General features: G+C 40.6%; 1 long non-coding RNA gene across 1 annotated transcript; it reads left to right on the top strand.

Moving 5' to 3' along the window:
* Positions 1 to 22,887, top strand: LOC119480283. The gene is made up of 3 exons (XR_005204868.1): positions 1 to 10; positions 1,878 to 1,880; positions 22,756 to 22,887. It is a non-coding gene; the product is annotated as an uncharacterized LOC119480283 (long non-coding RNA).
* The last annotated feature ends 1,887 nt before the right edge of the window (positions 22,888 to 24,774 follow it).

Here is a 24,774-nt window from a genome sequence, read left to right as displayed (position 1 = left end):
CTTTTAGCTTGTGAAAAATAAAATATGCCAAATTTAAAAGGCTACACTTTTAATTTGAATGTGTCAGATACATATTTACTCAACATGTAGGTAAATCAGATCGCACCCGGATCGGAAAAACTTATACTTTAGGAATTTAGATTCGTCTCTACCTTTTCAACTGTTATTCTACGTTATAGCATTTATTATTATACTTGTTTAGCATAAATTACATAGGCTTGCTTTAAAACATTTTGGGGCCTGTGGTGAGCCAACCCGTTCTCATTCCCAACTCGTCACATGAACACTTGGTCAGGACCCGAGTTGGAAATTAGCACCATGCAGCAACCAGCCAATGGAAGATTTGCTTCACTGCACCAGCCAAAAAAAACAATGGTACTCTATTGAGTGGCAGGTGGACAAAAAAGTTAATTTCCAACACTGAGTTACCCATGGCATCACTTTAGGGCAATAAAACAACTTGGTTAGGTTTCGGAAAACATCATGGTTTAGGTCAAAATAAGAAAGTTTGTTACGTATCTTAAGTTACGTACATAGGATAAGCAGTTACAGATAATGGATGGATGGATTGATGTTACGTTTGTGATGTAAGTTAATTAAGTTAAGTATGTTACGTTTGGGGCTATGTTTCGTTTCGGTCTCCTGGGTAAAAGTCCTTGTTTGTTTGACCCATCCATCTACCCCAACATCCATCCTACGGAATTAATAAAACAGCCGGAGCAGTTGCTCTGAGGGGTGCCTTGTGCTTCGGTATCGGACACCGAGGGGCGCGACAAAGCATCGGTATTTGACGACCAGAGAATTAGACCGGGCTGGGTGAGCTGACAGTTTGACTTCTTTGACAGAGATCAACAATGACCACAATGCGTCAGCAACAAAACAATAACGTGTTGCAGCCGAAAAGACAGTGAAAAACAAATCACCGTCGTGTTTTTTTAGTGCAGAAAAGCTGCATTCGGCATCTGCTTGAGAAATGTTTGTTGTGTGCTTCACAGATGCCACATGGTAGATGTTTTTACTGCTCATCAAGACAAGTGTCAAGTGTTGGGGTCTGAAAACTTAGCAACTGAGAAGGAGGAGGCTAAGACTGGAATATATATACTTTCTCTGTCAGAGCAAAATGTTTCATATCGCAGCTTCAATGAAGATGTATTGATTTCGACAGGAGACTCTATCTAAATCTATTCTGGCTTTCTTAAGTCGCCAGATGGTCCCAGAACTTTCTAAACGAGCAGGGAAATAAAGATTTAAAGATGGGATCTTTTTACGTAAACTACCAGATTCTAAACCAGCCAAAGCTACTGTATGAAAACCAAAGTGACAGCTCTCCATCCTTGATGCAATCTCTTTTCACACATTCCTCAAGCACCACATGCGGGACTTCAGCTTGTATATTTCTGCATGAAGAGCCTGCAGTCGGTGACAGTAATAGCTTCACAGAGCAGAGTCTATCTCGGTGTGTATGGACGGAGTGATTTAGCCTAACCATGATCATTTTATCACCGGGCCAATTATGTGGTAATGAGGAGCTACATCATAGATAAACCACGCACTCAGATAGCACAAAAACCCGGGAACATGTCTATGTGCACGCACAACCACACACACAAACAGGCAATAGCTGCGAACTGGTGGATACTGAAGCATGGACATTACCGTGGCATGATAAATGACTGTTTTCCCCATTCTCAGCATTGCAATATGTTTTAATACAGTGTTGCACTGCACCTTTTCCTGCCCCCGCCGCCTTATGAGGAATCTCTTTTTCTTTATTAAAAACCATTAATTATTCTCGACACATTTAATGGGTATGAATGATTTGTGAGGGAAACATTACAATCGCTGCCTTATTAATAATTATTGAAAAAGAGGAGTAGGGAGTCAGCTAATCTATTATGGTAAAAACAAATTATTTTTAAAATAGGCTTTAGTGGCTTATTTCACAGTTGGAATAAAACGGGTCCAAGCTTTATGTCTGAGTTAAAGCTAAATTCACAGTATCCACAAAGGACGTCGCAGAGCCCATATTGTATGTCGTAGACGTTATTGCTCCGTTTTATTCAAAATGCTAATCTGAATGCTTTCAGAAAGTAATTTAAATATGTTACTTAAGTATATCTCTGAGTACATAAAATGTAAACTGAAAGTATACTCAAATAGCACACTTGAATAAACTTCTATTTGGTAAGGTTAGTAACAATGGTGCTCTGAGTCAACACACTTTCCTTTCATCACATCACGTTGTGGGAATAGTGCAAATATAACTGAAAAGTAAAGAGACCCAAGCACACAGTCATATATCACCAGACAAAACAAATGAAATGAGCGTTGAATAATGATCCCTGAGGATTTTGAGATATGCAATAAGCCTAAGTTCTGTCAATATAGAGGTAAAACCTCATCCAGATACAAGCAGTCTGAGGTGATTAATTGTGTTTTGTTTTTTTATTAGATTTACAATTTAGTTCTTGTCTGATTACGGCTGACTCAAACTGATAGTCATCATTTTGAAATATGGGCTACATATCACAAAGTACACTTCCAACTTTTCTGGCAGTCAGGAGTTGGAAATAGTTTTTTGTGTGCAGTGATTGTTTGCGTTGATGTTGTGTCTGAGAAAGAAATAAAGGAAGGCAGAGAATGAAAAGTATATGAATCTGAACTATAAGGAATATTTCCCTCTGGGATAATACTGTATAGGCTTCATCAAATCAATGCAGATGGCAAAGGCAATTAAGTTTTTGTTTAGGTTTCCTCTAATTTGCGATTGGCCGACGGCAAATGTGTTTTGGATTTTCTTTTTCTCTCTTTTTTGGGAGGGTGGTTATCACACAGTGGGAAAAACATCAGCACAGTGAAGGCTGTGTAAAGGAATAAAACAATAGAAATGAGAAAGACAAAAAGAAAACAAGACTAATGCCAGCGGCTCTGTGAGGCTGCACTTAGACACAGTGGACCCAAAATCTTTAATCGTGATGTCTTATAACTTTTATCAAAGTAATGTTATTCTGCATCTTCCTCAGCTTTTGGTGAATGGACATGATCTCACTAATCTAAAATTGCCCAAAAACACAATCCAAATCTGAATTATATCCATTTGAATCGAACAGAAACTCTATTTTACGATGTTTTTCCAAAGATGAAGCTGAGAAATAAAGAACTATTTTTTTTGCATTTGAAATTAAGCATGTACAGCTGGGGCTGATGGGAATGTCATTAGTTCTGCAGCTATTCAGTCATAAACCAAATAATTGAAATTGATTGAAATTTTGATCCAATGGTGGCACCAGACAAACAATCAGTGCCAAAGTTATTTATTTATCAATTTTTATTTATTTGATGTTCATCTGTATAGGGACAGGTATATACAGTAACGTGAACCAATGTCACATACCACATCATTTATAACCTAAACTAATTTGCAATGTTCATTCATATTGAGCTTTAAAATACATAAAACTCAACAATAATAAACATACAGCACAGAACACACGTAAATACATACAAAACAGCACAAGACACAAACAATTTACAAACAATGATATAATGAAAATACCATAAAACTCCAATAACAAGCACCAAATCATTCATGACTGGTTCCTTACATTATTATTATAATTCATCCTAAGAGGGACAGGAATGTCTGTAGCACATGTTATGTCAATCCATCAAATAGACTAGATATTTAAAAAAAAAAAAAAACACACACACAACCAAATATCAACCTCATGGTGGTGCTAGAGGAAAAGTCAATGATCAAAGTGAGATGAGAATGATTCATCCTCCTGGAACCATGCCTTTTGTTTGTACACAGTGTTGTGCCAATCCAGACGGTCGATGTTGAGACATTTCATTAAAAAACAATGAATAAGTGAAAAATTTGACCGGCTGGTGGCGCTAGATGAAAGGTCAGAGAATTGCCATATTCATTACGGTTCATCCTCTGGGCACCACGAATATCTGTCCCAAATTGCATGGCGATCTATCAGGTCGTTGTTGAGATATTTCAGTCTGGACCAAAGTGATGGACTGATAAAACAAAACAATTAAGAAAGAAGCTGAGAGTAAGGAAGTAGGAAAGTAAAAGGTAGTGACCCATAAAATCCTCAATACACAGTCGACTGACCAAATCCTCAGCACACACACACACACACTCGCACACAGACAGCTCCTTATCAATGCACTCCAGAGGATTTGATGGCTTTCAGATCCCGCCCCTCTTATTATGGTCATCTTCAGAGCACATTCACAGTGGGACGATTGAAGGGAGTGAATCTGCTTCCAGCATCATTCAGAAAATTCATAGAGGCCCTCAACAGGGAAATGAGATGGATATTTTTTTTTATGTATCCATGGAACACTTCACAGTAATACGCTCTCACTCTATTTTACCTTCCCTCTGTATGTGGCTTCACCTCGGAGACTGTGGCCCCTTTTTTTTCCATTTGGAAGGCTGGCGTCTGGAGATAAAGACACTGAAAACAAAAAAAAAAAGGAGAAGACAGGGTGCTGAGAATGATTCTGACTGACTAGAGTGACTCGGGATCTACTGCGTGACCTTTGACTGTTGGTGTTGGTGAGTCCCGTTTCTTTGGGATTACAAGCTCTCCTAAACACACTGCAGTTAAGGAAGACAAAAACAACAAAAAGATGACATTACAGAATCCCGATGATACAAATTGCACACAAAATCAATTTAATTCTTTATTCCGCTTTTTCTCCCCAGCTGGATCTATACAGTACACCGCCCTAATTCACTGCTTCTCAACCTGGGGGTCCCGACCCCCACTAGGGGTCGCCAAAGCTTTACAGCGGGGTCGTTCTTGATTTTAAAGGGTGTAAGACAACCCTTTTTTTTAAATATACAGTTGGCCTATATCTCAGTATTTCATTCATTTTTATGGAGAAAACTAAATGAAATTGTTATTTTTTAAATTTAGTTTGTTATTTAAGATATTAACTTAAAGTACGCAGGTAAAACAACCAAAGAGCTAATAGAACAATGACCAAGCGTCACGGAGAAGAAAACACTGAATTTGTCAGAAAAGAAGCCCATTGAGTAGGTATCTTCTTTCTTCTTAGTCCTCTTGGCCCCCTTGGGAGCATAGGGCGTCCACCATGGATCTCCACCTCACTCTCTTCTGTGCAGTGGTCTTTGCTTCTTGCCAGGAGGTCCCGATCTTGTTTAGCTCGTCGAGCATAGACCGTCTCCAGTTGTTTTTTGGTCTCCCTGGCTTCCTCTTTCCTTGTGGGTTGTAGTCCAGAGATTATCTTGTTATGTTTGTTTCTTGTTTTCTGAGTGTATGCCCGATCCATCTCCACTTTCTCCTTTTGATTTCTTTGTTGATTCGCTCCTGGTTTGTCTGTTTCCACAGGTCTGTATTTGTAATTTTTCTGGGCCACCATTTCCTCAGTATGTATCGGAGGCAGTTGTTAATGAACACTTGCAGTTTGTTGGTGATTATGTTTGTGGTTTTCCAGGTTTCACAGCCATAGAGAAGGACAGATTTTACATTTGAGTTGAAAATTCAGATTTTTGTGTTTTTTGAGAGCTGGGAAGAGAGCCATACAGGTAGGTATGATTGTTAAAAATAAAAAAAAAAATACATAATACAGAGATTTGTATTAAAAGGTCCCAAAAATAACAGGAAAATTCATCTCTGACGCAATATAGGAAATAACCTGCTCAAAAATCATCCAAATAGCTCGTTTTACCCAAACTTCCTGCAGTTATTGCGTTCGCTTTTTGGGACAATTGAATATAATATGAAATATCTATTAAATGTCACTCAGTCTGGGGTCGTTACTCAATGATAGAAAAGGGGTCCCTTAAGGAAAAAGGTTGGGAATCACTGCCCTAATTGACCCAAGCGTTTCAATTGCAGTGAAAAAGTTGTGATTACAGGAATCTTTGCACTACAAGCTGTGAACGGTTGTTTACACACAGACGAGAGAGGAGGAGGTTGATGCCATCTGGCCTCGCTGAGAAGCAAAACCCAGAGAACGGCTATCACGTGCAGACGCTCCTTATGCCGTCCTTCCCATTGTACATGATGTGGAGACCTAACAGTTCAGTGAAACACGAGGTTATTTTCTCTCCTTTGATTATAGCCAAGGATTTTTTTTTTCTTTGGACCCCTTTCAGTCATTGTAAGAGAAAGTCATTATTATCTCCAGCAATTGCATTCACTCCATTCCCTGTGGCAAGGGCAGCGGCAGATGAAGTGCTCCGATTATCTAGAGGATCTCATTCAATTTCTTCAAAATTTGGATGATTCAGCCCATAAAAATGTTACCATTGAACCAACAAATGCTTATTTTTTTTAAAAATGGCCAAAAATTCTTTTAATTTTGAATCATTCTTGAGGGTATGTGTCACCTTTCAGCAAATCCCATGACGAACGAAACCTCTCAGCTATCTTGATGTTGTGGAAAAGTGCTTTTATTGTGACGGGGGCCACCGTTTTTAGCTGACCTTCTGTCCAAATATGAATGTCACCGAAATCTTGTTAAAATTCTTGTTAAGCAGTTATTTGTGTGGGCAATAAGCCGAGCAGGCAATGATGGCCAGAACTGCACGAATAAACACACATGCACACGAGTGAAAAGATGTGACTGACACACCGGCGCTGGTGTCGATATGATCGCGAGAGGGCAAGCCCCATACGCTCGCTTAACACAGTGACTGCGATGAAGATGAAGGAGAGGGAAAGAACTGGAAGCCAAATCCGCCCTTGGGGCACAATAACTCACCGGTAAGCTGCCACCAAGAGAAGTCGCAAGATTAGGTCGGAATCATATTTTTTTTCCCCCCTACCATCATTTTTCCCCCTGCCATGATTAGCATGATGTTGGAGCACTGAAACCAACTGCAGCCTTGCACTTACCGCCAATCTGAAGGCAGAGCGAGAGAAAGAGAAAAAGCAGCGAGCGAGCGCAGAAGAAAAGAATAAAAGTAGTGTGAGAGAGAAAGTCTAAAGCAAATGAATGAAGCAGTGACTTCCTAATGATAGGACCACTTTCTGTGATTGAAGGGAGGAAAGAAAAACTGATTGATTACCAAGAAATTGAGCCATTGAAAGATATGAGAACTTTGTATATCTGCACTTTGCTTCCTACCAATGTGCCAATCAAAGTCATGCTTTTGTGTTTTATGTGGACGGCTGCGCGTATCTGAGTCCTGACATTAGAAGGAATGGTAAAGTTGAATATATCTACAGTTTTAAACAACAAAGCCAGGATGAAAAATAGGATCTGATGAATGCTTCATTTTACAGTGAAACTGCAACCCAGTCTCATGGGAAGGCCTGTAAATAGCACGACATGACTCGGGTGATGAAAACGCATTTTAGCCTTTTTGCATGTCACTTGTACGCCTCTTTTGTGTGTCATTTTTACGCCATGCCACAAAACTATGGTAACCACTGGAGTTAGGTTTAGACAATAAAACCACTCGATTAGGTTTAGGAAAAATATCATGGGTATTTTCATAAGTAGAATACATATGGAAACAACGTAACAGAAGTACAGAAAATACGTCAGAAACGTCACTAACGTAACTTCAAAATAACAATTTGGCCACGAACACCAGTCTCCTGGTTGAAAGTCCTGTGTTTGTTCAATTTTTATTCTACGTCTCTTGCTCTGAGCGTAACATATTTAAACGGATGCGCTTATATTGCAGTCAATACAGACTACATGGCATACAAATTACACACCAAAATCAAGAACGGTGTTCTTATTGCACGCAAAATGACTTGCAATTCATACGCCTTTTGGTACAACCGGGCTGGAAACTGTAATATCAGTGATCGATAGCTTCTCATTAACTGTAATATCTTTAACATATGGAATTTTAAATCTGTTAAAAGGGTAATTGACATTTATACCGGAAAGCAGTTTTATAGGTTTGGATTTCTTCCCATAAACTTTGTTTTAAGCATCCAAATCTAAGCTTGCCAACTTGTTTGTACAAACTGTGAGGCAAGGAAAATATACGTATGTGTCTTTACACTCAAAAACTCTTGATTTGTAAACGGTTTGTAAACAGTTTCTTTAATGGAAAACAATGCTGTCTCATTCTGTTAGGGGCAAAATGGTGCCTTGAATAGGATTGAGAGTTAAGTTAAGTTTCGGGAATTTAGAACTCCCTCTACAACCCTGTCTCCTAAAAATGACGTTCCCATACAACTAAACAGCATTCTCAATTATATTTCGAGGGAAACATATTTTCTACCGGATTACGGTCGCAGTTTTAAACACATGATAACGATGTGAATTGAAACAAAACAAAACAAAAACGCAAAAAAAAATTACTTGGTGTAGTAAAAGATCATGGTTTGGCTTAAAATAAGTAGCCCACGTTTGTTACGTGACATTTAACAAAGAGTTAAAATGAGTCAAAGTTGACTTTCTGATTCACACGGGGCACCAACACTGGTCTCCTGGGTGAAAGTCGTGTGTTTGTTTGACCCACCAATTCACCTCAACCTCCTCCATACGCGGACTTTGATCAGACACGCATTTGTGATACATCGAAAACAAACATAATCCAGAAGAAAATACGTTTCCCTCGAAAAGTAATAGACAATGCAGTTCCGTTGAAAGTAATTTTTAGGAGACCTGGCTGCCATCTGCACCTTAAATTATGTACATAATTGAGGCAACTCAAGTTAAAGTTGGGCAGAAAACAAAGAAAGATACTGTCTCCTCAAGAGGCAGGCAGTTATATTGGTACACTGAATGTTCAGCAAATATCAGCAAGATATCACCAAACCAAAGTATACACAATCTTTCATATTGCACGGCAGAAGCTGAACGACTCAATTTCATTATGCGGCATCATTCAAATTCAGCCAATCACTTGTCATCTTTGTGAAAGCATGTTATATTCCAGCCAGAATTTATTGACCCGAGTATTAAGAACATTCTTTATTAAATTCACATTCAGCAAGAAACGCACAGAAGAAAAAGCTAACTCAGGATTTTCTATAAATCTATTTATCTTTGCTGCTGCATGATGTAACCGTTTGGAGCTGCTTCCTATACAGTATTTAGTTTTGTCCTCTCCTCTGCTGATGGCTTAATTTCAGTTGTGCAGTATGTAATGTTTCCCATTGAAATAAATGATGTACTCATTATGATCACGATGATCCAAACTGAGTTAGCTGGAACGGAAAGAGTGAATTTCAATGGTCAAGATCGTCTCGAATTATTTTTATGTGCTCTCTCAACCCTAATGAGTGCACTCTAAACAACAACAGAGTGTAGCCGGACTGGTGGGAGTTCTGGCAACCAGAGTGCCAGTGTCTTATGAGAGCAGATGGACCACAGTGCCACAGTAACTCATCAGACCAACTGTGACTCATGACTTCTGTCTTTTAGTGGCATCTGCTTCAAAGTCTCCACTATTCAAAGTTTGGCGGGCTGCGGACACAAAGGTCCCACTACAGCGTCTGACCCAGGAAGTTCAACATTTGTTCGTCAAGATGGAACTTTCTTTTTTTGGATCGGGGTCGTTTACACATTATGTCAGACCATATGGCTACTAGTCAAGGCAGAAGGATTTATTCTGATTTGTTACATATAATTTAAAGGAATAGTTCAGCATTTGGAAACACACTCATTCGCTTTCTTAGGCCATGTCTACACGTATACAGATATGTTTAAAAACGGATATTTTCCCCTCCGTTTAAAAAGAAAAATCTGTCCAAACAACCTTCGTTTAACAAAATATCTCCGTTCACACTCCATTCAAAATGACTCCACAAGAGAGATCACAAGTTAAGGGTCAAGGAATTGTGTTACCACCCTTCTCACTCCCTTTCCTTCGACTTCATTACAGTCCGATCGATAACAGTTATTGTCGGAGGGGGGGCTGGGATTCTTGGTCATCACTCTGCTGTCATCAACTGTCTCTTTACATGCATTAATGACGAAAAGGAGGTCATTCAGGTTTGTACTAGTAGTATACTTGTAAGGACTAAATTGGCCTACTTTTTAGTTTATAAAAGTATACTTTAAGTGTAAGAATACTGCACTTTGAGTACACAACTAGTTTACATCTAAGTTTAATTTTGTACTAAACTATACTATAGGTATACTGATAGTACTTAGCCAATGATTTACAGTATGTGTTACATAAAGAGACTTGCTCCTTTTGCACATGCCTCCACGGTGAACGGAGAATTAAAAAACTTAAAGAAATGATTGATGTACTGAAGTAAATTCATATCAAAACATCCGTTAACAAACTCTCACACACTTTAATAGTGTAGGCTATCTTAAAGTAAGCACAACTACAAGCCAAGTATATACCTTTCTGTAGGCCTATAAGGCAAGAATACTTAATCATACTTTTATTAAGTATATCTCGATCAAAAGATTAAGTATACTTACACTTTTCTGTATACTTGTCAGCATAATCTAGGTAAACTTAAGTATACTTTTGTTAAGTATATCTCTGATAAGTACATAAAAAGTGATCTGAAAGCATGCCCTCTTATTTTAAATTCAATAGAAGTATACTAATAGCACACTTGGATAAACTTATTTTTAGTAAGGGCATTCAATCACCATTCGGCCTCGACATGTTTCATGTGTTTCCTGCTTTGGCCTCCTGTGACTGGAACAATTTTCAAATGTAAAGGAGTAGTTAGTCCGAGCAGTGCTAACAAAATGGAAAAAAAAAAACGGTAGTCCGCCATCTTTGTTATTGTTTCTGGCACATGCTCATTACACAAAGCAAAACCGTTTCCCAAACGCCCCGTTTTACACGTCCACACAGATACAAATTGACCGGAGTTTTAAGTTTAAGTGAGTTTTAAAATCGGCAGCTTTGAAGGCGTTTTCAGAAATATCCGTTTTTGTGACCCAAAATGTGGTTTGCGTTTGGAAGAGGCCAAAACGTAGAGGAACATATCTGTTTTTAAAAATATATTTTTTCGCATAGACAGGGCGTTAGATGAAAAGACTGATACCACTCTCACATGTCACCTGGCTTTTCCCCGTTGTTAACCCGTGTCTCTCTGTGACCTGCAGCCGACTGATTAGCTGATTGGAGTGATGTGGAACACCTGGACCCGGCGTTCCTAGTTTACTGACTGCAGCTCTCTCTGCTTCTCCCCTCCAGGCACCTGGTTTAGTTTGGCTTAGTCATGTTGCTTTAGTTTATTTTTATGTTTTGTCTTGCACTTTTACAACACCTGCACCCACACATCACACACACTACTGACACCATTGATTTCCACGCTCCATACGGTTAACATTTTAATTTGGCTTAATTTGTGTAAATAAAGCTTCTTTTGTTAAATGTTCATATGGTGCATCTCCCCAAACGCAACACTTTTGTTATTGCTTTTTCATGAGTTGAAATAATAAATAAAAAATCTGACTTTTTCTATGCACACCTTTTTTAATTCTGTGCTGAAATTAGTTAAAATCCGTGTTAGCGAACACTTGCACCTCTGACGACATGATCCATCCACCTGACAGGTGTGTCATATCAAGGTGCTGATTAAACAGCATTATTATTACTGCAGGTGTGCTTTCACATAAAAAGGCCACTCTAAAATGTGTTTTATCTTGGAAAAAAAATACATTTATAATGATTTCACATGACTAGGACTACCTAAATGTATTTTTGGTCACAGATACACCAAAGAATCAGTCAGTATCTGGTGTGACCACCATTTCTTCATCTCCTTCACATAGAGTTGATCAGGTTGTTGATTGTGGCCCACTCCTCTTCAATGTCTGAGAAGTCGCTGGATATTATTATTGTTAAATTATTACACATGGTCTGCGGTTGTGAGGTCGGAAAAGACATTGGAGACCACTTATGGTAGTGAAATGAACATTTAATTCTTAGGAAACAGCTCTGGTGGCCATTCCTGCAGTCAGCAGGCCGATGGCACTCTCCCTCAAAACTTGCGACATCTGTGGCGTCGTGTTGTGAGATAAAACGCCACATTTGAGAGTGGCCTTTTATTGTGAGCAGCACAACTGACACCTGTGTAATTTAATCAGCATCTTGATATGTCACACCTGTCAGGTGAAGTTCTCACTAACACAAATTTGTGCAAAAAATGTTAAGCCTTTTGTGTGCATAGAAACAGTCTTAGATCTTTTATTTCATCTTGTGAAAAATGGGAGCAAAAAAAAGTGTTGCATTTATATTTTTGTTCACTCTAGCGACTTCAGTGCTTTTTTCAAGAAAAGACTTCTTGGGCAGACCTTCTGTCCCTTGAAGAGAGTTGCCAATATATCTGATGTGACTGTGGCTCTCTGGACTGAATAACCTTCACCCTCGTTGAGTGGAGGAAGATTAATTAAGTTTCATGTTTTTCTCAAAATACACAGAGATTATAAGTGTGATACTTCAGTTCCACTGTCTGTACAACAGACTGCATAAAAAAAAATAGAGGTAGATTTAGATGCGTAGTGAAGAGATGATAGCTAATGATAAAGCTAGTTAGTGTGAGTTTAGGTTGACTTTTGTTGTATGTAAATAGTTATTATGATGTCACAGATATGAAATTTCTGTTTTTATTGAAACAAGACAAGACAGATGATACTTGACGAGACAAAGCAAAATACATTCGGTGAGATGACAGGAATAAGGTGACGGGGCAAATCTAACGAAACAAACAAAATGAGACAAATAACTGTTAGTGTGAGTGTGTGTTGTGTAGGGGGGTGTAGGTTTTTAAAGAGGAGAAAGAAAAGGGCAGGAAAGAGAAAAAAAAAGAGAGTGAAGAATGAATATGTTTTTCGTGGCAGGGGTGGCTTATGAAGTCTCATGGACCGACGATATTATGATATTTTGACTTCATTTGTATTTGCATTTAGCAAAGCTACTTTCCATTGAAAGTAGTTGGCAACACTGAGCTAGCTTGGGGCCATCCCAAGTTATACAAGTCCACCTATGCCGCCACCAATAAGAGCCTCGTTTATACTCCTGAATGGACGCGTACACAGACAGTAATAGTCAGACATGAGCCAAATTATTAGACATAATAGTACTTGGGCAGCTGTAGTCTTTAATCACATGGTCGGCGGTTCAATTCCCGGCTCCTCCTGTCTGCATGTCAAGACTTTACAGCAGCCCACTGCTCCTAAATGTACCTGTATGTATAACTAACTCTCAGCAAGAAACTGAGCATATAGGGCTGCACAATTATGTTTTAATTAAGAGCATAAAACTGTTTTTCTAGCTCTTATTGTTGCTAATTTTGCTGTCAAAGTGCACCAGATTGAAGCATTTCACTTTTTAAATGTAGCTAACAAAGGAGTAGGGTAAATATTCCTGTAGTTTTTTATATTGCAATATATATATCAAAAAAATATATTACAATGTCACTTTTTTCCAACATCGTGCAGCCCTAATTTGTACTTTAACAGGAATGTAGCACAGCATGGAAGTGAGAAGAGCGCTCTGTTTATTTTAATGTGAAAGTGCAATCAAAATATTTTGTCTCTAAAATCGATGAATGATCGTGATAAATAATCATGATCTCAACATTGATCAAAATAATCAGGATTATCATTTTGGCCATAATCCTGCAGCCCTACAATTGTATTTCCCAAAATCTATTGTTTAAAAATGAAAATCATAATGATATCAGAGGCTGTAAATCACTGCCTTAGCTTTCCCAGTAATAGCTACATCTGCCACTGTGTGACTTTGGCAACAGGGTGATACTTAGTCCTTGTTGTAGTCTTCTTTTCCCCTCGTACTCAAGTATACAGACGGGGCAACACGGTCGTGTAGAGCTCCGGCAGACATAAAGGCTCTCCAGAGTGCAATGTAATGGTTGTACCTTGTCTACCTTCATCAAGGGGGATGTTACACAGCCTCTCCAAGTGAACTTCGTTAATTAATGCAATGGGAACTTTTGGGGATGGAGGAGATTTTAAAATGCTTAATAATTCAAAGAGCACAAGCTGTAGCATGTTTCTGGTTCTCTTTGGATAGTCTGTCTGGCCTTGGATTTAATATTCGCATAGATATCACGCACGCTGTAGAGGAGGACTGTTTGTTTTGTGTTACCTCAGCTGAGTTTTACCAATGTTTGTGTGTCAGTCATGGCCGATGCCGCCCCTCCAAAACCCCCCTCCTCCTTTCTCAGGTTCTAGGCGGACTAGAAGAAGCGTGTACCGTAATGAGATCATTATCCTCTGTTATTCAGTCTGAGTTGCTCTCTGGTTCTCTGCCAGGAGAAATTAGAAGGGGGAAAAAAGGCCTAGTGAATATCTAGCACATTTAATCTAATTGGTGTCACTTTTCTCCCTCCATTATGGTACTTTAATAGCCATATCTGTCTCCATGTGGCTTCGCGGTGTTTAGGGTCAGCGGTCAGGGCCTAATCTTTCCGCTCAGATCACATTAACGCGCCCGATCCTCGACACTGAGATAAACAAACGCTCGTTCGGACAACAAGAGCAACAACAATTTGCATCATTAAAAAGTAACAGAAGGCCTCTTATCTGTGACTTTTTCTTTTAGTTTCGACACAAGCTCAGAACAGATGGGTCTCTTTTTTTTTGATGCCGAGGAGAAACACTTGACGCTCCCTCACAGACATCTTCGAGAGGACATCTGAACAATGAGAAGCTGGCGAGGCCACGATGGTCGAGGGGAGACCTTTGAACGTTTCAGTGCAGCCGAAGCTGTCTGACACAGCCTGGGATTTTCTTAAGAGGCTATTAGTGCCTCCCCACCGGCAAAAAAGAACTTACCATTATTTCTCCTGCAATCTTTGGTTGAGGAAAGCGTACAGGCCCCAGGCAGTGTTTGAATTGGGGCTGCATCAGTGCTCCCTTGCTCTGAAATCTATTATGCACTCTAATCCCTCCAACCTCCAGCCCCGACACACGTCTTTGAGTCATGAGTAGACTAGGCGTCCGTCCCAAGCCGGCATTTAGACTCTCCTCCCTCCCTCTCTCTCTCTCTCTCTCTCTCTCTCTCTCTCTCTCTCTTCGGGAGGATTTCCACCAAGTGCCTATTCTCTGTGTCAGTTAAACGTGTAATACAGGATCATCAGTCAGGTGTGAGAGGAGCAGGCGGCTTCACTGTAAAAGGATTTAGATACTCCGAGGTGCCAAAGGAAGTGTCCCTGTAGGCTTTGGTAGGAGGAGGAGGCGCACAGTATGGATTGGCTGACAGGCAGAGGCGGAAAGGAGATTTGCGGTGATGTCACACAGGAAGTCATCCGCGGGTCATGTCCGTCAACACCATCGAAGCTAATCAAGTACGAAAGAGAGGTCCCTTTAATTTTTCTTTTGTAAATCATTAGGAGGAGAAAAAGAAATATCAGTGTACTCCAATCGAATAAACAAAAGGCACAGATATACATATTTAATGGTATGCATAATTGATGTTTTTCGCTCGCAGGGAGTCCTTTGCAGTATACGCTGAGCACTGAAGACATAAAAATAAAACATGAAGTGGGAAAGTCATTAAAACAGTTTTGGAGGAGCAGTGCGCGGAGTGGTACCGACTCTCACTTGAGTTGCACGCACTCCCAGCCTCCTCCCAGTGTTGTTGGCACAGGTGCCAGTGGCTAATTGGCCAGTGATTAATCACATCCGCTGTGAACTGCATGACCAATTAAGGGAGCCGGGGCCACTCTGCTCCGCGAGTGGGAGTGCACGGTTCACTTCCCGGGTCCATCAACGAAAATGTCTTGGACCACAAAAAAGTGGCATTATGTCAGACCGCGGCTCGTTTCTGTTGTGGAAAGTATAGTAGAGTGAGAGTAGACGGCGCCAGCCTGGAACATCATATCACACTCTGAGGATTTTAAACTCTGTTAAACACTCGTTTTGATTGAACATAAAATGTGTGCACACCAATGGACAGCCATTTATGACCTTAGTCATTAGGGCGTAAGCAAATTGCCATAAACTGGATATGAATAATAGACAATGTTTCCAAACTTTATTTTGGGTGGATCACAACTTGGATGTTGTTATGTAGTTTTTGGTCATCCATCCATTTTCCTTGCTAATCCGGGTCGCGGGGGCAGCTGGCTTAGCGGGGATTTCCACACATCCCCTCTCCCCAGCAACGTTTTCAAGCTCTTCCTGGGGGACCCCGCGGCGATCCCAGGCCAGATGAGATGTATAATCTCTCCAGCGTGTTCTGGGTCTGCCCCGGGGCCTCTTAGCAGTAGGCCGTGCCTGGACAACCTCCAAAAGGGAGGCGTCCAGGAGGCATCCTGATCAGATGCCCGAAACCACCTCAGCTGGCCCCTTTGGACGCGAAGGAGCAGCAGCTCTACTCCGAGCTCCCTCCAGATGTCTGAGCTGATTTCTAAGGCTGAGCCCAGCCACCCTACAAAAAGGAAACTCATCAGTCCAGTAATTATAACACCAAATTAATGGCTGAGTTCTGTGAATGTGTCAACGTTGCTAAAAAAAAAGAAGTCTGACAGGGCAAGAAACAGACAAGTTAGCCAAACTTATTTACATGGCGATGGTCAAATTATTACCCAAACTCTGCCTTATTAACGTCCATCACAAATTATTATTAAATAAACTATTACTTTAAGATAAAAGCCGAGATATGTGTGCATGTTTTGCTTTATTATTCTACTCCCCCACTAGTAGATTGGGTGCTGCAGATTGAGCGGTTTCAGCGTCACTGCCTCTGCGGCCAGTTAAAGCAAGGTGGAGGTGATCCATCAAGGTCTCCGTGGGGCCATCTGTGGAACACACTTGACAAATGTCTCCCTCTTTTGTCATAAGGACACACGTCTCACAAAGCTGGCGATTAATGCCCCTTTTACAACACATTTATTTGTCGCCCAGGTATTTATCCCTGCAGTGTCTCGCACTGTATTACCACGGCTGACAACACCGGGAGCCATTTTCCAGGCCGTCCTCCAAGGTGGGGCAGTCCGTGAGGGACTGTCCTCCTGGACGATTCCTGCAGAATTTTGATGTCTCTGCTGCGGGAGGGAGGGAGGGGGGGGGAAACATCGGAGATAGAGATGAAAATGTTGCCTAAAGACTTTCAGGCATTCATGCATTTAACAAAAGCACGGAAGGGGAGGAGGAAGAGGAAAAGGTGGAGAGGGTGCGACCTGTAGTTTAAACATTCATTCTCTGACTTGATCACGTGGGATGAAATCAGAGTGTAGAACAAAGCGCTGATGGTGCCTTTGCCCTAACAAAGGAGAGGGTGTAAGTGATGAAATCCTTCTTGTTTGCACCGCTGCATTATGAACAGCGGAGGAGCACACACACACACACACCCTTGTGGATCTGATTGCTATGTTGTCAATCTATCCATCTCGTCGCAACTGCGGCGATTGCTCCAAATACCATTTGGTAAATATGACGGAACGCCATTAGGCGAGGTCAGGGCCACTAAGCTTGTTATCTCATCACGTGGGTGTAGTGTTTTCAGTGTCGAGCACACCAGTCCCTGGCCCCTTCACCTGCCAGAGGAACAATAACCATTTATTTTCAAGAGGGGACCTGCTCTCGAGGATCTTAATCCCTCAAAGAGAGAAAATTACACATGAAACATTGCGTATTTGTACCACTAGTCCCTTTTTCTTTCGGCTTCTATTTATCCGTCATATTTTTTTGTTGCAAAAGAGTGTAAATACTTTGCCTCTGTAAATGTCACCCTGGCAGTTTTGATATCATTACCGTTTTGCCTCCATCTGCAAAAACAGACCGTCCCGCTGCTTCCTGTTTTTGTGTGAGATGCAGAAAAAAAAAGACAAAAAGAACGAGACAGGTGCCTGTGTGTGTGTGTGTGTGTGTGTGTGTGTGTGTGTGTGTGTGAGAGAGCATGTGTGCAACAAAGGAAATGAGACAAGGCAAATGATAGAAAGGAACTAAAAACTCACACTCAAAAGAAATCTTCCTCACTTGCACGGACTCTCTTTTCGTCGTGTGTGATCAGGGAGAGAGACAGATGAGGGTGAAAGTGAAGCTAAAAGCTCGCACTCCAAAGGACTCGCCCTCTGGAGCTGAATGTGCACACGCCAATACAGAGTCACTTGTTGGTAATGAGGGAGTCAAATCAGAATCAATTATGAATGTTCCATCAGGAGGCTCGGGGGCCATATCAAGGGAGCCAGGTATTAGACAGTAATGAGAAATGGAACACAGAGAAGTATGGCCCTGCAGGCTCCCGTGTCTCAAGGCAGCGCGTGATTCAGTGGTTTAAATACATTTGCATTCATTCTATTCGCAAGAAGGCCATATTTTATTAAAGTGAAACGGCTTCCTTCATGTGCCTCAAACAGTCACGCGGGTAGACAAAGCCTTTGATTCTCGGTTAGATGAAAATCCGCCTCTCTTATGACCGATATGGACTGGCACAATTGTACCGCGCGTTCGGTATGTGTGTGTGTGTGTGAAAGAAGAAAGAGAGAGAAGAGAGTTAGCTCTGGCTGTACTGTACTGATCCCAGCCAGTCTACTTGCTCTCCGCCGGCCAGAGCCCCATTCGCTCCAGCGTGATGATTGATTCTTGTTCGGGGGCCATGCCTATGGGCCTTATTAAATCAAAATGTAAACTCACTCCTATAACAAATTGCAGGGAAAATGCCTGTTGCCAGCTCCCCCCTTAGGAGTGGACCTGGATTACTCTGACAAGTTAAGAACCGAATGAGCTTTCCAGAGCTCCGCTCACCTGCTCACAGCGTGGATGTTTTTCCTCTGAATCAAAGAGGAATTATGGATTTCTTCCTCTCTCTCTTTTTGTATGTCTTCATAATGCCTTATACTGTGTCATTCCATTACATCCAGATTAAAAAGCAAAAAACATAACCATGATTAAAGGACAAGGCTGATGGCGAGATTCTATATATTTTCCCACAAATCCAACAAAAACACCAAAAACCAATAATGGATTGATCCTCAGTCTGATATACTGTAGCTTATTCCTCTGAGCCGTAAAGCAATGTTATAAAAAAACACATTAATGAGCCACACTTTCATCACGATGGACATAGTTTATTGTGAGTCAATCCCATATACACAATCCTCACTAGCACACCAAATGTGTATTATCAACACGTTCTCATCCCAACTCATCACATACTACCGCTTTGTCACGTCCCTTGGCTTCACTTTATTTTCGGCATCAAAACCACTATAGTTCCCCTTGTCGTCACTTTAGGATTAGGCATCAAAACCACTATAGTTAGGTTAGGGAAAGAAATACATTGTTGGGCTTAAAACTACTACTTCTTTTCGCTCTTTATACTATTGCACTTTCTTGAAGCATTTACTGTTGGCGCAGATGGGTTTACATTATAGTTAATGGAAAGCCCGGTGCCTTTAATACCAGCACTAAAGGGTGCCGTGTGCGGCTTACTGAACGCCGATGGCCTTGACAAAGCCTCTGTATTTTATTGCCCTGGGAATTAGAATGTGCAGGTGTTATTACACATAAAACAACCCTGTGTTAAAAAACTGCTGCGACAAGTGCAAAATGAGACGAGCCTGTTCTCATTCCCAGAGCATCAAATACTGAAGTTTTGTCCCACCCCCTCGGCGTGTGACACAGACACACAAGGCTCCCTTTAAGCCTCTGTTGTAGTTTTTTGCAAGGACGGTCACACGAACATGTGGAATTGTGACGAGGAAACGTTTGGACCCTTTTTACTGTGTGCGGGTTTCTCCTCGCGGCAAACTTACATCCTCAAAGCTCCTCAAAGTTCTCCATTTTCTCCACCCATCCACGTCCATGTGTTGTTAGAAAAATTTGGATGTGCACTGACAGGAGATAACCTGCCACACAGAACCCCCTCGAAGAGCCATGTCTGATGGTGTGGCACTGTGCGGACACTCGTGACCATTGCGGATGCAGCAAGCATATATCACGCTTAAGCGTTTTTCCTAAACCTAACTAAGTGGTTTTGTTGCCTAAACTTAAGCGAGTGTTTTTGTTTTAATTCACGTTAACCACGCGTTTACTGCGACTGTAGTGGAGCGTCATAGTTTGACGCGCTGGGCTACCAAATGGGTCAGAATGTGACACCAAAGGGGTCCTGACAAAGCGTCGGTATGTGACGAGTTGGGATGAGAACGTGTTGGTGAGACATGAAATACAATCCAGTTTGAGCAAGATGAAAAGATTAATACCACTCTCATATCTGTGCATTCAATATGAAGCCACAGTACAACCAGCAGATGATTAGCTTAGCTTAGCATAAAGACTGGAAACAGGGGGGAAAAGCTAGCCTGGCTCAGTCTTTGACTAACACATTGTTGGTTTTGGTCTTTTCATAGGATTTGTAGACAAACATATGTAATAAAATGCCTGTCTTATCCTTTAAATGGTGATGTGATGTGGCATTGCATTATACTACTTTAAAAAAGAATATCCAGATCCATTTGTTAGTAAACACTCAGTTGTGCATGCAAATACACACACACACACGCCCACACACACACACGTGCTGTCAGCATCCCTCACTGAGCATAGCAGGGTTCTGAAAGGGCAACTTGGCTGGCCATCTGGCCTGTATATCAGCAGAGGTTATTGTGTCGACATCATCATTACTGAACACATTGCTGTTTAGCAAAGGTTATCGGAATCTGCACAATTATCTGTAGCAACACGTGTAGAAAAACCAAAGCTGTAATGGAGTTATCACTGTGGGAAAGCATCCAGTTATCACGGCACAAATGTGGATATTTTATCAATAGAAAATTGCAAGTGGTGTATTAATACAAGCATTATGCTCCATACCCCACAAGAAATGTTGCATTTTTAATCCACATTTTTTTTAAGTTATATATATTTTTTTTATATTTTTAAATGCATTAGACTTTCTTGTGAATGATTTATTTCTAAACCATCCATATTCTTTAAATTCATTGAAATAAGAAACATTCAAATTAGCTTTTACCACTTCCAAAAGGCAACACTAAATTAACATTTATCTCGTCAACTTATATTTTATTTGCATCGTCACACCAAACTGAATTCTAACTGATTTTGTTCCTAATGTCCATACTTTCCACAATGTTCCCCAGTTCATATGATATCTCATGTGGACACAAACGCAGATTTGTAAACTGTAGCTGTGTTGAGATCCATGATTAATGATGATTAATGGAAGGAGCTAGATATATATACTGTACTTGCTGAGGGGGAAAAAAACCTTTTTAAAACCAATCTAATTTCATTTCTCCGACACAAGCATGGAATAATCGTTTAGTTGCTGCTCTCGTTTTCAAACAGTCAAAACAGCCGCAAACATGTTGAAGCTAATCGGAACATTAACGTGATGAGCAAAAGATGTTGCTGAAGCTGTTATACACACACACGCACACACACTTAGTGCACACAAGTCCTTCAGCAGGCTCCATTCCTGTCTGACTTCTCACAGTATACCACCATTAGAAATGAGCACCTTCAGGCTTTAAACAACGAAGAGGTGATGAGAAGAAGAAGAAGAAGGAGAAGAAAGAAGAGAGAGCTTCTTTGAGTAGTGGTATTGATATTCACACACTAAGAGGCAGAGCTAAATGTGATTTCTCAACAGACAGCAGCCAAGGCTCTTTCCAGGTACAGGCATGCACTGTTGAGCCGTAGCCACTTAGCACCTGATTAAAACGGAAAATGGAAACACTCCCTGTGGTGTTATGGGATCTGTGATAAAGCTATTCCCCCCATAATGGCATTAACCATGTTGAAGTGAAAAGTAAAATGTCTCTTGTCTTTGCTATGTCGCTTAATTATTTTATATGAACCAGCCGGGAATCCTTCGGCATATATTTAATTTCAGATTGCTGTAATTACATGTGCAAGAGCTTTTGTTTTCCTTTTGAAGTCTAGGCTTGAATGTGTTGTGAAGACTAACTTTACAATATGTCACTACTTGTATTTTATCCTCTTTAACCAATGTTTCCAATATTTCCCTATCTTTCTCCTAAAGAGGCTTCAAAGTTAGATGAAATGTTCAAGGTCTCACGACTAAAAGAAATATCTTCCAAACCTGGAAGGCACTATTTCTCAAAAATTGTATTAAGTTAGGTAGCTAGTCTGCTAACGGACCATCGGATCAGCTCGTACAGAAAGACTCACATGAGTGATTACTGGCACTGTGAGAGGTCGCTCCCCTACAGGCCTTACTGAGAACACAAAAGTCCTTTTGGCCCTCGAAGTCTGTCAGACCACATTTGGTCACACTGAATAACACCACCACCAGGGAAAATTGGCAATTTTTCAAATGGCAATGTGTCAGGCACCATTTCATCTGCAGCTGCGGGTCCATCACTGGATTGTTCTATCATTGACATGTAGAATTTTTATGTTTTTGTTTTGAGTTTATGTTATCACTGTCCCATGGGTTTGGACCCCATTATTGTCCACTTAGGAGCGTATTTAATATTTTGGTTTGCCTTTTTTTCTGGTATTTAATCACCACTGGCATTAGTAGACAACATTTGTTTCAATTACAGTGACCTCGCCACCAGACATACATGCATAGTTGGAATAAAAGATGATTAGCTGAAAACTGAAAACCACCGATATGCTGCTGAAAGCCCTATTTGTCTCTGTGACACCTATTTAGTATCCTTTTTGCAAATATAATAGGATTGGATGGATGTTGTGACATTTTGTCCAGACTTTTTACTGACTTAAGTGACTTATTTACCCATAGCGCCACCAGTAGGTTGCCGTGATTGGCGTGAAATTTGGAACAGACATTGTAATGTCGGAGAATGAATTGTAATACTACTGTAGTGCCATAAGCGGTCTTGTTTATCAAGGTAGATTCATAGACTGTAGGGTATATAAGAAGTTGACATAGTCACTGTAACGTCACCCATTGGTTTGTGGACTGCCGTTTTGAATCCTCGAGTTCGGCATTTTGGCCGTTGCCATCTTGGTTTTTGGTCATCGCCAGGGTGGAGCTAGGTACAACTGAACGCTGAATAAGACAGTTTTAGGTGACCAAAATTTTATTATTAACTTTCATGAACTGAAAACACACTGTAAAAGGGTCAACGTTCTAAGACGAAAACACGGTCAACTCCCAGATCGGACAACGCCATGGTAGCGACATGTCAATCATAACGTAGCCACACCCTAAAGCATCCCCTGCTTTATGGTCTATTTGACTCTAAATGGGACCAAAATGAACACAATACTGTATTGAAGAAGACTTTAGTGATTGAAAACAAAAACTCATGTTTACAATGTTTACTGAGGTGATAAATCAAGTGAGAAGTAGGCTCATTTTCTCATATACTTCTATACAATCAGACTTTGCAACCAGAGGAGTCGCCCCCTGCTGGCTGTTAGAAAGAATGCAAGTTTAAGGCTCTTCAGCATTGGCTTCACTTTTCAGACCCGGAGGTTGCCCACTGGGAAGAATGTTTCACAACCATTCTCACAAATCCACACCCTGTTTTTACCCATGCAGGCCAAGTTCATAATAATTTGGTACCTTCCTCTATAGTTGGCTTCCATTGGAGGCAGCCTCCCAGAACCAGCGAGGTGCAGATTTGGCAAAAATGTGCCCAGATAAAGTACTTATACTGCTCAGATGGTTGCTACATGCTTTGTGTATGGGAAGGATTGTTAGACTGTGTGGAAATGGGTGTGGTCTAACACAAAACTGGCTAGAAGTCAGTGCCCATTTGTTTAATCAAACTCAGTTCAGGTGACTCCAGCTCTAGTCGTGTGGATACAATTTGGCCAATTTTTTGGTCATCAGTGTTGATTGTAGAATGAGATGTTTTTTGAAAATCTGCACCAAACATGACGGTAGTGTCTTGGAAAGCATTTCAAACATGCCTGCCAAATTTTGGGCATTTTGGACCGAGTGAGGTGTACTGTGTTGACTTTTGCAAAGATTTTAAAGGGCATATTTGAGAAGGTTTAAAGTCCAATTAACACTTTTTTTTTTTATTTAATTTTTCTTCTCCCTTTAGTCACCATACTTGCCACAGGATACCAGGCCAACAAAACAGTCAGCCAAGAATTTCTATATTTGCAATCATCTATAAGCATCCAAAGCTGAAGCCGTCAATCACTTTCATAATATTTATCAGTGCTATAAATGCCCCTCACAGCCTTAAACCCTGTTTTTGGCTGCTTGCCGTTAAATTCAATAAATGCTTTCACACCCCTTAGCCCAATATTCCCAGTGGATATAGGGATTCTATCAGCAATCTTTTTTATTATTATTATTATAGATCACTGCCCAACTTCTTCCAGACTAAAATACTATTACAGCTTGATATAACTCTGTGACAGTTGGTGAACCTGCATCATTTAATTTTCTTTGATTTTGAGTATTAACCAAAATGCCTTTTGGCTCTTGACCCCACTGAAAAGTGTGATTTTGATCATAAGTCTGAACAAGGAATAATACAAAATGAGTGTCACTTTTGTATGTACTTACAAGATGATTTCATATCAATAGACATACCGATATAGTGACAAAAGCTGGTAAAATCATTGCGATTAAAAATTTCTGGTGCAGCAAAAAAAAAACACTTACCACAGGTGTTTTCCCCACCATGAATGCAAGGAGGTCGGTAATGATGTGCTTCACACCTCTGACTTACCATTTCAGGCCGTAAACAAGCACAAGGTGTATTTCAACCTGTTGCATCCAGCTGTTGGTTGCATGTGTTTGTGGAGAGAGCTATCAGCATGAGAGTTGAGAAGGATGAATTTCATTTCGGTCAACAAAGATCAGTTTATTCGCTGAAATCCTCTGACTCTTCTGCAATTGATTTCTCCCCACATTGCTACAGTGGAAATATCAATGTTTGGCCAGGT

Source organism: Sebastes umbrosus, chromosome 21 (genome assembly GCF_015220745.1).
Source record: "Sebastes umbrosus isolate fSebUmb1 chromosome 21, fSebUmb1.pri, whole genome shotgun sequence".
NCBI classification, from domain to species: Eukaryota; Metazoa; Chordata; class Actinopteri; order Perciformes; family Sebastidae; genus Sebastes; species Sebastes umbrosus.
This window is presented reverse-complemented; position numbering and strand designations above follow the sequence as displayed.